General features: G+C 33.8%; 1 long non-coding RNA gene across 2 annotated transcripts; it reads right to left on the bottom strand.

The window, feature by feature from the left end:
* Window positions 1–560: 560 nt before the first annotated feature.
* LOC148603999 (uncharacterized) lies at window positions 561–13,209 on the bottom strand. Of its 2 annotated transcripts, XR_015916709.1 has the most exons (7): window positions 12,941–13,209; window positions 10,619–10,673; window positions 9,109–9,276; window positions 8,439–8,556; window positions 7,210–7,297; window positions 847–1,003; window positions 561–714 (listed from the first exon to the last, which is right to left on the bottom strand). It is a non-coding gene; the product is annotated as an uncharacterized LOC148603999 (long non-coding RNA). The 2 variants fall into 2 exon arrangements; XR_015916710.1 differs by lacking the exon at window positions 847–1,003.
* Between the last annotated feature and the right edge of the window lie 837 nt (window positions 13,210–14,046).

Here is a 14,046-nt window from a genome sequence, read left to right as displayed (position 1 = left end):
AGCAAAAGTGTAGGTTAGATACATTTTTTATTCAGCTCCACATGTCTTTAAAGCACAACTCCTTCTAAACGCTTAAGGCATTTTGATGAAATTTTATAGGATTCGTTGCATATTATATGTAGATGTACATGAAAGAATATAATTGCTGTCGGAGGACTCCAAAGGGATATAATCTAAATTGAGTAAGCACAACTCCTCCTAAACCCCTCTTTTTTATAATTTTATGGGAAATTTTTATGAAATTTTATGAAGGCGTATGTCCATAGAATAAAATTGTTAGGTGCAGTTAAAGAAATTAAAAATAGTAAGGCAGTGGACATTGGTCCAGTTAAAAAAAATGACTGGACCGAAAAATTTCAAGTGGACCGAAAAATTAGGACGGCCAGGGGTCTGGGGGCCTCTTAAGTCAGAAGCTCTGGGGTAAATGAAGCCAAATCATGCATTCTAGCACTCTCCTGACACTTTTTTTTTCACTTTTGAAGACTTTGAAAAACACCATTTTTTTTGTGAGATTTGAATTAAAAAAAAAAGATTTTTTGTTGATTTTTTTATTATTTTTTTTCTCTAGAATAAAAAAAACAAAAGTTTGTCAAGTTCGTCTTCATTCATTTTATTATCCGCATTATCCTCCATATCACTACATTCTGATCCATTCTCATCTTTTTCATCATCAACTCCTTTAGGGGTTTGGATAATCAGTCCACCTACTACAGCCTAAAATAATGAAAAAAATATACTGAGGTTAAGTAGTTTTCCAAAATGTCACACAATTTATACCATTCATTCACTTATATTGAGAAATATGCCATTTGATAATCCAGAGGTACATGCGGCATTTAGACTTACGAGATTAGATTGTCAAAGTCATCTATATTGTTTGGGCTTTAGGTAGCAGGGCCATCAGCAACACCATCTTCTACATCGTCTATTTCAGCGAAATCTGGGACATGTGTACGTTTTCAAGTCCTGTATATTATTCTTTATGCTACGTCATCTACTGCGCCTGAAAGCATACAGTTCCTTGCTAGGTGCAATAATTGGGCTATATGAGATTAAGTTGTTTGATTGTGTTTTCAAGAAATCAAGGGAATATTTTTTTTTACTAGGATTATACAATAGCAGATGCCATAATGGTCCATACTTTACTACCTATAAGGCATGAAACAAGTAAAAGCCAGACATAGGGTCGTCTCGTCTCACTTTTTTAGATGGTTTTAACTAAATTTATTATCAGAATTTGAGAAAATAATGCACTGAAGACGAAAGAGTTCATATCAAGTGGATACAGCAATAAAGGTTGGCATATCAAGTTTTTTTTTACACTTTGTTTTCAATGTTTTGTTTTCAAATTGAGGATGATATATATGCATGTCTGGTGCTTCAAATTTTAATTGGATAAGAGTCTTTTCTGTGGCCATAAATAATGGAACATACTCTTTCGGTTTAATGGTCTTATGCACAGAATAATTAAGGGAACCAAGGTTATAGCGGTAATCAAAATAATATAATCCAGGGAAAAAGACAAGACATGAAAAAACAGATATACACAACAGAAAACATGAAGTAACTAAAACAATGCATACAAAGTAACAAAGGCAAATTAGTAACTCGAACTCCACAAAAAAACTAGAAGCATGGACCAGGTGTGCCAGTAGTGTAAGCGTCCTCTGCTTTTCTAGAAACACGCACCAAGTTCCTCATAAAAAGTCCGAGGTAGACAAACGAGAAAAGGAAAACTATGACACGTTGAATAAATCAGTTTTCATGGTGCTGATGGATACACCATAACGTTCCACAAGTTCATGATCACGACCATAAAACTTCTGTAGTGATGACGTCAATCTTGTAGCAACATAACCCTGTTCCAGAAGCTTATTTATTAGAGTTCTAGCGGGATACAAAACGTCTGATATAGATCTATTAATTTCTATGCAAGACATTGGGAACACCAGGAAAATGCTCTCTGCAGGCCCATTTTTGTTTTCTTTTTTCAAATGGTTCAAGTCATGACCCTAGCTTCACCCATAGCCATCATATTTATGGTATGAATCCTTTTGTACAACTATTCACTTATACCCAAGTTTACTGTCTCACCACAGAATGCAAATAGATGTTAGAAATAAAACATGTATAGAAAGTTGAAAAAAAAAAATCTTAGACCCCTTACTGAGAAGTGGACATATTTAGCTAACATGTCCTAAAAGACATTAATAACTATTGGTATCACTTGGTGTCCATCGTCGTGTGTGTCATAAACAATTTTTCAAAGTTTTTATTTTTCAACTTTAGACACTGCACTTCCAAATAATCTCATAAATATATTTGTTCCAATACTTTTAGATCTTTCTTAATAACGAAAAGCATGAAAAGTACTTCTTTTGAAATGCTTACATCACTCGAATTCCTGTAAGACATTGTTTTCATACGCTATGGCGAAACTGTTCACTGTCAAGTTATTGGAATTCCCTTGGGGACCATTTGTGCACTACTTATTCGGCAAAAGTCCATCCCATCATGCAGAAATATTTTACTCCCTGCCAGACTTGAGCTTAACCCAGCTATTGTTTTACATATTTGCAAAAATCTTATGGGGCATGGTCCCTTGACCCCTTAAAATTCATAGAAATTTAAGTGATATCTCCATATCTGAATTTTCAAGAGGAAAATAATATTAAATTTTCTTTTAAATTTGAAATTTAAAAATGTGTAAATGATTGTTTTTGTTGGAGGCGTGGTCCCCTTTGGCCCTTATTTGAACAATGTAAGAGATATCTGAAATCTGATTGAAAATGAAAGAAAAATTAAAATCTGAACAAAGATAAAAAGTTTATTTCTTTGGGGGGAGGGGGGCAGCCCTTTTAGTTAAAAAAAACTAAGAGATATATCCAAAATTAAAAAGTCCAGGCGGAATTTTTCATATGGAATCCAATAAAAAAAGTCAATTATCAAAAATTTAAAAACTTTTTTTTTTGGTGTGGCACATTGACCATCTATAACTTGAAAATGGCCTGGGATATCTGAACACAGCCAGGGATTTTCATAAAGAATGAAAGAAAATTATATTCCATAATAAACAATAGGCTCCCAGGAGCCTGAATCGCTCACCTGGTTGAGTTTTGACTTTCAAAGGCGATAAATTTAACAGGAAGTTGTCCAACAATTTTGACGCAAGAAGTCGTTGGTAGGACTTATCATCAGGATCATTTCAACAATAGAATTTCTTTTTAATCTCTCACAGTTTTCAAGATATTGACCGAAAACAGTTTAAAAAAAAGTCATTTTCCCCTTTTAAGGGCAATAACTCTTACAAGGAATCGTCTTACAACTTTATCCTTGAAGACTTGTAGTCCTAATAATAAGGTTCATTTCAGCTTTTGAAAGAATTTGACTAAACCTGACGGTTTTGGAGATATATACGAAGAACTACTGTCTGCCTCCTATATTCTATTTTTAGTAACGGCGCCCATGTTACTCGACGAATCAAAAATCCCAACATCAGTTCTATGCAGGATACCCCAAGGAACATTCATACAAGGTTTGGTTTCAATTGTCAAGTAGTGTCGAAAGAAATAACATTTAAAAATGCAAATTCGTTGCAAAAGGGCAATAACTCTAACATGGCCTATAGGATTACAACAAAAATTTGACCACAGCTAGATCTCATTATGCTGAACACTTTTACCCAAGTCCGAATTTAGCTAAACCTAATGGTTTTGGAGATACATGCTAAAAACTACTGTCTGACTCCTATGTTCTATTTTTGTAACGACGGTCATGTTTTTTTTTTCAACAAATAAAAAAAATCCCCTCATTAGTTCTATGCAGGATACCCCCAAGGAATATTCATACCAAGTTTAGTTTTAATTAGACAAGTAGTTTTCAGAGCAGAATAGTTTTGTATAATTGTTAACGACGACGATGAACGACGACAACGAACCCCAAGTGATGGCAATAGCTTACTTGGCCTTTTGGGAGGTAATCTAAAAAAGTTGTTTTTTTGGGGGGTGTGTGGCTCTATTTTGTACCCCTTTGACTCCAAATCGGTTAATTATAAGCCTAACCTGTAAAAAAATTAACAGAAGTTCAAAAGTAACTAACTGACATCTGAATCATAAAAATCAATCAACAATAAACTTTCCTATCAATTCTAATGATAACACCAATTTTCTCCCTTTTTAGCCCTTTATTTCCAAAATTGGTGGGGCAAAGACCTACCAAAACTATCTTTCCCTCTACCATCTTTTTAGGAACAGTGTGTAAAAACTTCAAATATGTTGTCCTATTCTTTTTTTTTTTAAACAAATTTTGTGCCAACACTTGTCCTACGTTCAACATGTTGCAGTTCTATCATGCTGTACTTAGCAAAGCCATGTATTTGCATTTGAGATAATCTGTAACATTTAAGAAAAACAGAAAATGCATTGTAATATTGTTGTATCATAATATTGAGTCAGATATTTTAACCCCCTACCGCGATAAATTACCGCCCCCCCCCCTTTTGATAATTTAGACCCATGCTGCGATATTTTAACCCCCTGCTGAAATAAATTAACCCTACTGTTATGACAGTTAAACCCCTTCCTGCTATAAATTAACCCCTCTGCTGCGATAAATTAATCCCCCCACAGCAATATTTTAGCCCCCATGCTACGATGAATTAAACCCCCTGCTGTGATATTTTAACTCCTCTGCTGCGTTAAATTAACCCTCTGTTATGACATTTTAACACCCCTTTTGCTATATTTTAACCTCTCCTGCGATAAATGACCGCCCCCCCCCCCAACCTTTGTAATGACATTTTAATCCGCTACTACGATAAACTAATCCCCTGCTATGATATTTTGGCGCCCCCACTGCGATATTTTAACCCCCCTGCTACGATAAATTAAACCCCCTCTGTGACATTTTAACTCCTCTGCTGCGTTAAATTAACCCCCTGTTATGATATTTTAACCCCCCTTTTGCTATATTTTAACCTTCCCAGAGATAAATGACCACCCCCCCCTTTGTAATGACATTTTAATCCGCTACTGCGATAAATTAGCCCCCTGCTATGATAATTTAGCCCCATGCTGCGATATTTAACCTCCTTGCTACGATAAATTACCATTACTTTTATGACATTTAAACCCCCTCCTGCGTAAAATTTACCCCCTGCTGCGATACTTTACCCCCCCCTCCTGCTCCAATAAATTACACCCCCCCCCTGTTATGATATTTTAATCTCCTGTTGTGCTATACTAACTGCTGGTCTGTGATAAATGTACCCCCTACAGAGGGGTTAACATATCATAAACGGGGGTTATGTCAAAATTACCCTGGGGATCAATAATTCATACGATAAATTGATCCCGGAGTTAAGATATCATATGATATATTAACCTCGGGGTCAATATTTCGCGGGGGTCAAAATATCATATGACACCGGTATAAGAATTTGAACATTCAGTATCATACAATAGATCATTAACAAAGACAAATACAACAAGACTGACAAAAAGCACACCCTGTCTCACTCCTTCCCCGTGTAGGTCAGGGTGTTAAAAGAATAGGCCTGCAGCAGCGCTAAGCTCGTCGTAAAAGGCGACTAAATAGTGCTCAGAACCCTAGCCGGGGGCTAGGGCGCTCTGTCCACAGAGCAACTGGGGTGTGTGCCCCAGGTGGTGGAATGGGGTACCCCTGGCGTGTTACATGCTGGGGTTGTCAGGCTATAATACGGAAAACCTGACCGCAAACCATAGTGGTGCACCGTGTTGGGAAAGATGCCACGTTCCTCGCACGTTAAAGGACCCTACTGTGGTATTCTCCCCGAGTAGGAACCATAGGGCTCCGCCACAGGAGGCTAAATTGCCCGACCCTACCCACCTCTCCCTATTTTCAGTGGCAATCAAAATTTGTCGACCCCATTGTCCTTGTGTCCCATCCCTTTTTCATTTCATCATCATCATTTCATGTTCATTTTATCATCAATTTCATGTTCATCGTCTGAATATAGCTGAAATATTGCTGCTCGGACGGTAAACCCAAACAAACAAACAAACAAACAATGTCTCGCTCCTTCAAGAATTGTGAAAAAAAGTTACTAGTGTTCATTTACTCACAATAATACTATGAGTATGAATGTGACAGTCGTCAATGATTTGCCTTAATTTGCCTTTAACCCGTAACTGAGTTAACCTTTATCCCATACTGTAACTGATGCTTTCCTGCAAACTAGGAATGCAACATGTAAACATTTCTAAATTATAATGCTAGCTGTGCTCTGGGAAACATTTTATTCTTATACTATTCACCAATCTACTTATAGACAGACCTCAATTAACTTTATATCGGAATTCTGATTTTTCAATGCAAGTTTTAACGTTATCATTCGTTTTTTACTGTATATTTACTTCTGATTTTGCTATTTTCTGCTTTGTTTCTTGACCTTGGACAATTAGGTCTGTTAATAATTGAGAATTTTGTCTGAATTCTTGGTCTTTGTCATAAACCCAGGAATATATTACACTTTACAGATCGATGTCATTGAGGTGCACAAAGGTAAACACAGTCTTATTTAGTAAAATTTAAAAATAATAGGTGAAACTAAATGATGTTGATTGTGGGTAATAAAGAGCTTACATGTAAATATGTGCAATACTTGAAAAAAATGCATGTAAAATGCATGCTTTAAGACGTCCAGAAAGCTTTAGATCCTCACTTGATTTCATTACTCTACACAAGCTGGATTTTTCTCAAAATACTTATTTTCGCAAAACCTTTAAAGTTAAAATTATGAAAAAAATCAGCAAAAACAGGTACATATTTTTTATACATCACCGCAAGTAATGGCAAGGTATTATTTGATACCCTAAGAAAAATTTTGCGGTTGCGTGTCTGTCTGACCATAAGTTGAATTTTCAGATTAATTCAAAGTACACTTTTCAAGTTATGCAATTTTTCTCTCTTTACCATCCTCCCTCTCACCTGTATCCGGGTGAAAAATTGAGTGAGAATCTTAATGAATTCTTTTGAAATGTTGCACAGTTGTTTAGGACAGAATTCGTCATGCTTCATATATATATGAACTTACTACATGTATGTACGAATTGACTACATGTATGATGTTCATGTTAAGTACTTTTCACTTTTTGCAGGTTTTAAGAGTCTGAAAGGGAAATGTTTCAGATTTGTGTACATAAATGATATCTGTAAGGTTATCAATATTACCTCCGTTGTCACACATCTTGTTCAGGAAGTCCTGATTCAGGCTTAACACGAATGGTACTTTTAAGAGATAAATAATTTAATGTCTGTCCTACAAAAATATTAATTCACTTTAGTCAATTAAGTCATATAACAATGTCAAAATAACGAGAAATAAATATCTCTCTGATAGAAAATAAAGGACATCTTGGACAGGTTTTCTTTCATTAAATGTTAGAACAAATCTCTTCTAACAATGCCTTAGATAACTTATATATATATGAACTGACTACATGTATGTACGAACTGACTACATGTATGATGTTCATGTTTAAAATTGGAACAACCAGCAATATAAATATGGTCTCTCACGGAAAGAACATTTATAGGAAAATAAAAGAATTTCTGTCTTTTAAATTACAAGTCATAATAGATTGGTCAATCTATAAATGGTTGTATCGGATTTCTATGGATCATGAGTGTAAGATCGATTTATCTCTGATGTGCATGCATGATACATGCGTGATCTTGTACATGCATTCATCTGATTGGTAAATTGGTACATGATCCTGGGGTTATTGGGTTACAGCAACAGATGACCCTCGCGGTCAGTCGCCGTACAAATTCCCAAGGATCAAGTCTGTATTGAACAAATGTTGGCACTTTTTAATTGGTTGCGGAAAACTCACAGTGTAGGCTTAAAATGGGAGATAAACAGAATCCATAATAACACTAATATTAATTGGCACAAACATATTTACAATAATTTACAACTGCCGTGGTTTTAATAACATGCTAACAGTATGAACAGAATGCTGTTCTCATAGAAGGCCAATTATTTATAGGATGACAAAACACTTCCGATAAAGTTGACAAACTACTGCATAAATATCAATGGAGAAAATCACTACTTAATGAACTGTAATCTCTTGTGACAGTATTTTAGACCTTTTATAATCCTTATGTAAAGCAAATCTATTCATCAAAGGTTTAACTGTTTTCTTATTTATATGATATCACTGCTTTATGATATTTTTTCTTCAACATTTTGTATACAGGTATTTACAAGCATTCCTTACAGCTTACTTAACACGTTGTTTACTTCAAAAGTCTTTATTGCTGTAATTTCAAATCTGTTCGAAAATCATGATGTCATTAAATTAACTAACTACATGTTTTAATTTAACATTTAACCTTGGAACTAATTCTTACTACAATCACTAGAAACTAAAGCCTATCCTCCAAATACATACCTTGACTTTTAAACCACAGTTTGTTCTAGAAACTAAGGTTTACTCCCAGGATTTATAACTTGTACGAACCACAGTTCTAATCTAAGTTTACAGTATACAGAATATGTTTTTTTAAAGTCTGAAAAAGAAATGAAATACTATTTAGAATACATACTCCAGTATAAAAGATACAAATGAAATATGATATCATTAATGTTATCAGTATTACCTCCCTTGACATATACTTGTGACTTCAGATCAAATTGTCTTATATCAAATAATTCTTTTCTGTTGTTCTGATATTTACTTAACAAAACCAAAAAGACCATGGTGTAAAGACAGAAAGATATTATAACCAAATCATGGTTCCAAGAAAACTTTGGTCCAAGTTGACAAAAAAGAATTATTCATCGAACTGTAGGAACAAACCTTTTCTATCATTGCTTTTGACAGTCAAGCATTTATAACTGTTGACATCTTATCCAATATAACTTTATGTATTTTCTTCAACTTAGATATATTTACATTTATTCCATATAGCGTGTTTATGATGTTATCATCAACTGTCATTCACATTACAGTTCATAGCTAATGAAACATCTTTCAAACATCAAAAACTTAATTAGTTTTATGGAAGTTATTTGACCTGGAAACAACTTTTCTATTGTTAAGTGATTCTGAATAATTTTACCAGTCTTTCATTGTCCCGTACCATTTACAGTTATAACATGTACCGCTGCCCTTTAATGCCACTTTATGCAAATAACTTTCGTGATTTGTCTCTGCCTTTCCCTTTACTTGTACTTGTAAAATTCCTCATCCTTCCTTGGTTACAGTTTGATTTCAGCAATTCTTTTTACTGAAAATTGTACAATATACAGTCTGAAATCATTTGATGTGAAGAAATTCAATGATATTGTTAGAAAGTAAGGTAAAGTGAAGACAAAGTATGATTTTGGGTGAAACAAACTGAAAAAAAAAAAACAAATATACTAAAAAATAGACACAAATCTATGTTAGCTATATACCAAAAGAAACTTGTGGCTACCTTTACCAGGTAGATTTACCTGAATTGCCTTATATTGAAATTCCTTTATCACCTGTACTTTTCCCTCCAATTTCTTGTCACTGCAGTATTACAAGTCAAGCAGTGCAGAAGGCATTTTAACAAAATGAGTTTTACCTAGACTTTCTGCACATTTATTATGATTCTGTGCATCTTATTTTTGGAATGAAGGTATTATGATGTAACCAGTCAGTATTAAATGAGCTGCTGTGTGCCTGTATTATTTATTATCATCATGTATTATGTACAACCAGACCCCTACACCCTCATGTGAGGGTCTCATCTCAACTTTATATTTTCCTTAATATCTGAGACCTCTAATAAAGAATCCATTTAACTACTAAGGAGTGTCATTGTGTTTTACGTCCAATTACTCCCGATTGCGTTGAGTAACACCTTTATTTCTAATAATGCTTTATATAACTGATAAAAAATTATGTATGTATTGGCTAAACCTGACGGTTTTGGAGATATTTGCGAAAAACTACTGTCTGACGCATATGTTCTTGTTTTAGTAAGAGCTGCCATATTTTTCGACGGATCATAAATCCCTACAACAGTTCTATGTAGAATACACCAAGAAAAATTCATATCATGTATGGTTCCAATTGGTCAAGTAGTGTCAGAGGAGAAGAGTTTTGAAAAAATGTTAACGACGACGGCCAAAGACGCCAAGTGATGGAAATAACTCACTTGGTCTTTGGCCAGGTGAGCTAAAAAAGTTTAACCTAAAATCCACACTACATGAATAAAACAAAATACTGTAATACTGAAAGTCCATAATAAATTATAACATTCACTTTGCTTATATTTGTCACCTCTGACATTGTAAAATTTTGGAGTCAGAAGACGTGCATATGACTAGAATTCGTAAGTTGCATAGAGAATAGACAAATATATCAATGAATAATAAATATAAAGTTCTGTGTGTTATAGTGATATTCACACCCAACTCCATAAAACCTGAAGTTGATATCAGGCAGCAACTATGATGCTTCATCACTTTAAAGCTGACTACATGCACCAAAGATAAGTAGTAGCAAAGTTGAGTGAGACCAACATTGAATTGATGGACAAGGTGTTTCCAATATAATAATGTGATAAAGTATATTGTGCTACTTTAAACAAACTTTACACGTCTTTTATATATTCTGTATCTGTATTCTTTATATTTCATATTGACCTCAAATCTGTAAAAGAGAAGAATTTCATGATATTAATCATGAAATCTTTGCTATATATAGAAAAAATAATTTTGCTTAGTTTAACAGTATTATCACCTTTAGTGAGACGTAATAATAGATCAGATGAATATTTCATCCCTTTATACACAATATTTTTATAATAAATATTCCACCAAATTATAGTCAATGATAACATGTCAGTATACTAATGATAAACTCACACTTTAATGTAGCAGATGAGTACCTACTTGACAAATTAGGTAATTCAGTCTATTTTGTCTATCCCGGAGTTGATTTTTTTATGAGAAACTCGGCAGGTCTTCTACAAAATCAAAGGATGGTGACCGGTGCACCTGATCCATGCTTCCAGTTTTTTTTTTTTTTTTTTATATTTTATATATAGTTATTTATATTCTTTGTTATGTTTGTCTGTTTTCCATGTCTGATATTTGTCCCTGGATTACATTCTTTTGATTTTCGCTAGAATCTCGAATCCTTGAATATACTTAAAAGAAATATAAAAACAGGAGATGTGGTATGATTGCCAATGAGACAGTCCTCCTCCAGAAGCCATGCAACAAATCACCACACGGTCTTCAGTGACACAATGTTAGGTAAAACTCATGCCATTAAACAAGCTTTAAATGCCCCAAAATAAATAAAGTGAAATTATTTAAAAAAGAAGAAAATTTATCTTATCTATAAAAAAAGAACTAACAATGAACATAAAAAACAACCACTGGACTACAGGTCCCTGGCTTGGAACAAGCACAATAAGTATGTTGCAGGGTAGAACAAGCCTAACCCGGGACAGTGGTGGGGAAATACAACAATAAAACAAACTACAAAAATCAGATTTAACTCTTGAGATTGATGCACAATACAACCACATTATCAAAAATGGCAAAAATGTACAAGCTGTACATGTATCTACCACCAAAGGGTACTTGCTTTTTTTCTGTAAGCTACTGATAAACACATCATATTTCCTCAAACTGAAATATCAATAAAAACACGTCCAACAGTATTAAGTTGAACTATATCATGTCTCCTGCATATATTGGATGAATAGATAGTTTGAAGGATTTCTACCTAGAACAGTTTGGTAATGGCCAGAAAAATAGTACAATAATCAATGGTCCTACATTAACATTTACTGTAAACATATTCATTTTAACGGCTGCTAATTTTTGCGAATTCTGTCAAGTGAACATATTAGCTGGTATCAGTTTTCGCTAATTGAAAAATGTTTGGCCTAATATAGTGTTAAAAATCAATTTTGTGAGTACCATTTGTCACACTTTTATTTCCCCCCGAAAATTAATACTTTAACAGATTGTCTTTCTGCCCAGTATTAAGAGTTCAGTGGAGTTAAGGAGTATCTTATCAGTCTTCATTAAATTGGCTGGCACTATTAATACAGAAGTCAAGGACAAAAGCATGTGCCATGTTCTGTTCAATCACTGCTGCAAAAAAAGATTAAGGTACATGTATTTCATAATCATAAAAAGTAGAAAAATAAATGAAATATATATAGCTAATCCTTCTCTTTTAGATCCTTGTTGAAAACAGAAAATCTCACTGGTCAGAACTGCGCCATGATTTTATGACACCATGACCCAAGTAAGTTTGCAGACGAATAGACAGGGAAATTCAGAGTTCTAAGACAAGTATTTTTGAGGTTAACAAATTCACATATAGAAGTGGAGAAGTTTTTATTTGTTTAATTCAAAAATTTTCTCTGATATGAACATAAAGTATTACTCTGCTGGATTTAGCCATTACATGCATGAGGATACAAAGACTAAGGTCCCAACAAGAATCCAAATAATCATGATAAACAATGTTTACGAAATAGATATTTCTATGGAGTTATGAGCTGTTGAATCATATCGTAGCCACTGGAGAAAAAAAAACTTTGTAGAGATTGAAAATATGTGTCCTGATGTTGATTATTACATGTATACTTTTTTGGATACTTGGAAAGTGTTGTAATATGCATAAAAAACAATTTTGTATCCAAAAACTTATTTACATATATATTTAAATAACGTAGGAATCAACAATACCACAAAAACGTATGTTATTGAGGTTGTCAAATGTATACACTTGGTTTTCGGGACAAAGACAGGTTTTCGGTAATACGGGGTTCTACATCACATGGCGCATCTTATTTACGTGTATGATTGCACGTGCCCGTCGAAAACACATCCAAAGACCATTCAACAAATCAAAAAATAGTACATTAGTAGATTATGAATCTGGAAACTTACTTGCTAAGCATATAGCATCTTTTGTTTACAGTTTCGTGAGTTCTTTCAGGGGAGTTCAAAGATGGTTCGTGTCAAATTGAAATCTACCATTTCTGTATCATGTGATTTAACACGTGTCCATTTAATATCTCAAAACCACAAAAAAAAATTATCCTAAAAACGCACTTAAACGGCGTAAATATAACCTAAAGCCTACAAAATGTACAATAAACAAAGCACCATAAAGTTCTAGAGGTATAGCTAAGGACCAATTGAAATAGTTAACTAGAAAGCACTAAAACGTTCAAAAGTTTTACTAAGAACCCCACTACAAATACAGTGAGCAACGCACAGTAATGCAATTGAATTTTTTTTTAATATATCCCTTAAAATGTCTTTATTCTACCAGGTAGTGTAAATTAAAGTCTCTTACTCTACATTATCATCCAACGAATAGAGACAAAGACAAATACTGATAGATTACATCAAATTTGTGTTGATAGTTTCTTGTTTATTATGGAAATGGCTATGAGCCGCGTTTAACTAATCAAAACAATGGTTAAATGACATAAAATGGTAATTATCATAGACAGACAAAAAAAAAAAAAATACAAAATACAAAATCAACTTATCCTACATACCCAATCTAGGAAAACTAACTTTTTGACTGTTTTTTTTTCTGTGTATATGTGCTTTTGAAACAAAACAAAAATCATGAAAGATTTACGCTAACATGTTATTCGAACTTCGTATGCTTGTGTCGAATATATTATAAAACAATTGGATGTTTCAAAGAATAATCGTGATTTGTCAGAAATGAAAAATGTGTGGTGGAAACAGGTTCCGGGTTTAAGGCAAACCGGAGGTTACTTTCATGAATGAGTGAAACTGGGATAGAGAGTTTTTCCCGATCAGCTGTACTTAACTGTCGTTTTGAAATTGCTCCTGACAACTGACCTGTGTGCAGCTAAGACTACTGAAAGATGACTATAATTCCATTCCTAATGCCTTAAGAGGCGGTACCAGTTACTTATACCCTTCTAAGCTACTGAAAGTTATCTCTAGAAATTTAAAATTTCTTAAAGTTTTAAAACAGAAAATAATGAAAATTACCTACTACAAAAGAA

The sequence above is a fragment of the Perna viridis genome, chromosome 11 (genome assembly GCF_037379345.1).
Source record: "Perna viridis isolate PV_CMFRI_1.1 ecotype Kerala chromosome 11, ASM3737934v1, whole genome shotgun sequence".
Taxonomy (NCBI): domain Eukaryota; kingdom Metazoa; phylum Mollusca; class Bivalvia; order Mytilida; family Mytilidae; genus Perna; species Perna viridis.
The sequence above is the reverse complement of the archived record's forward strand: the minus strand, read 5'-3'. Positions and strand labels throughout refer to the sequence as shown.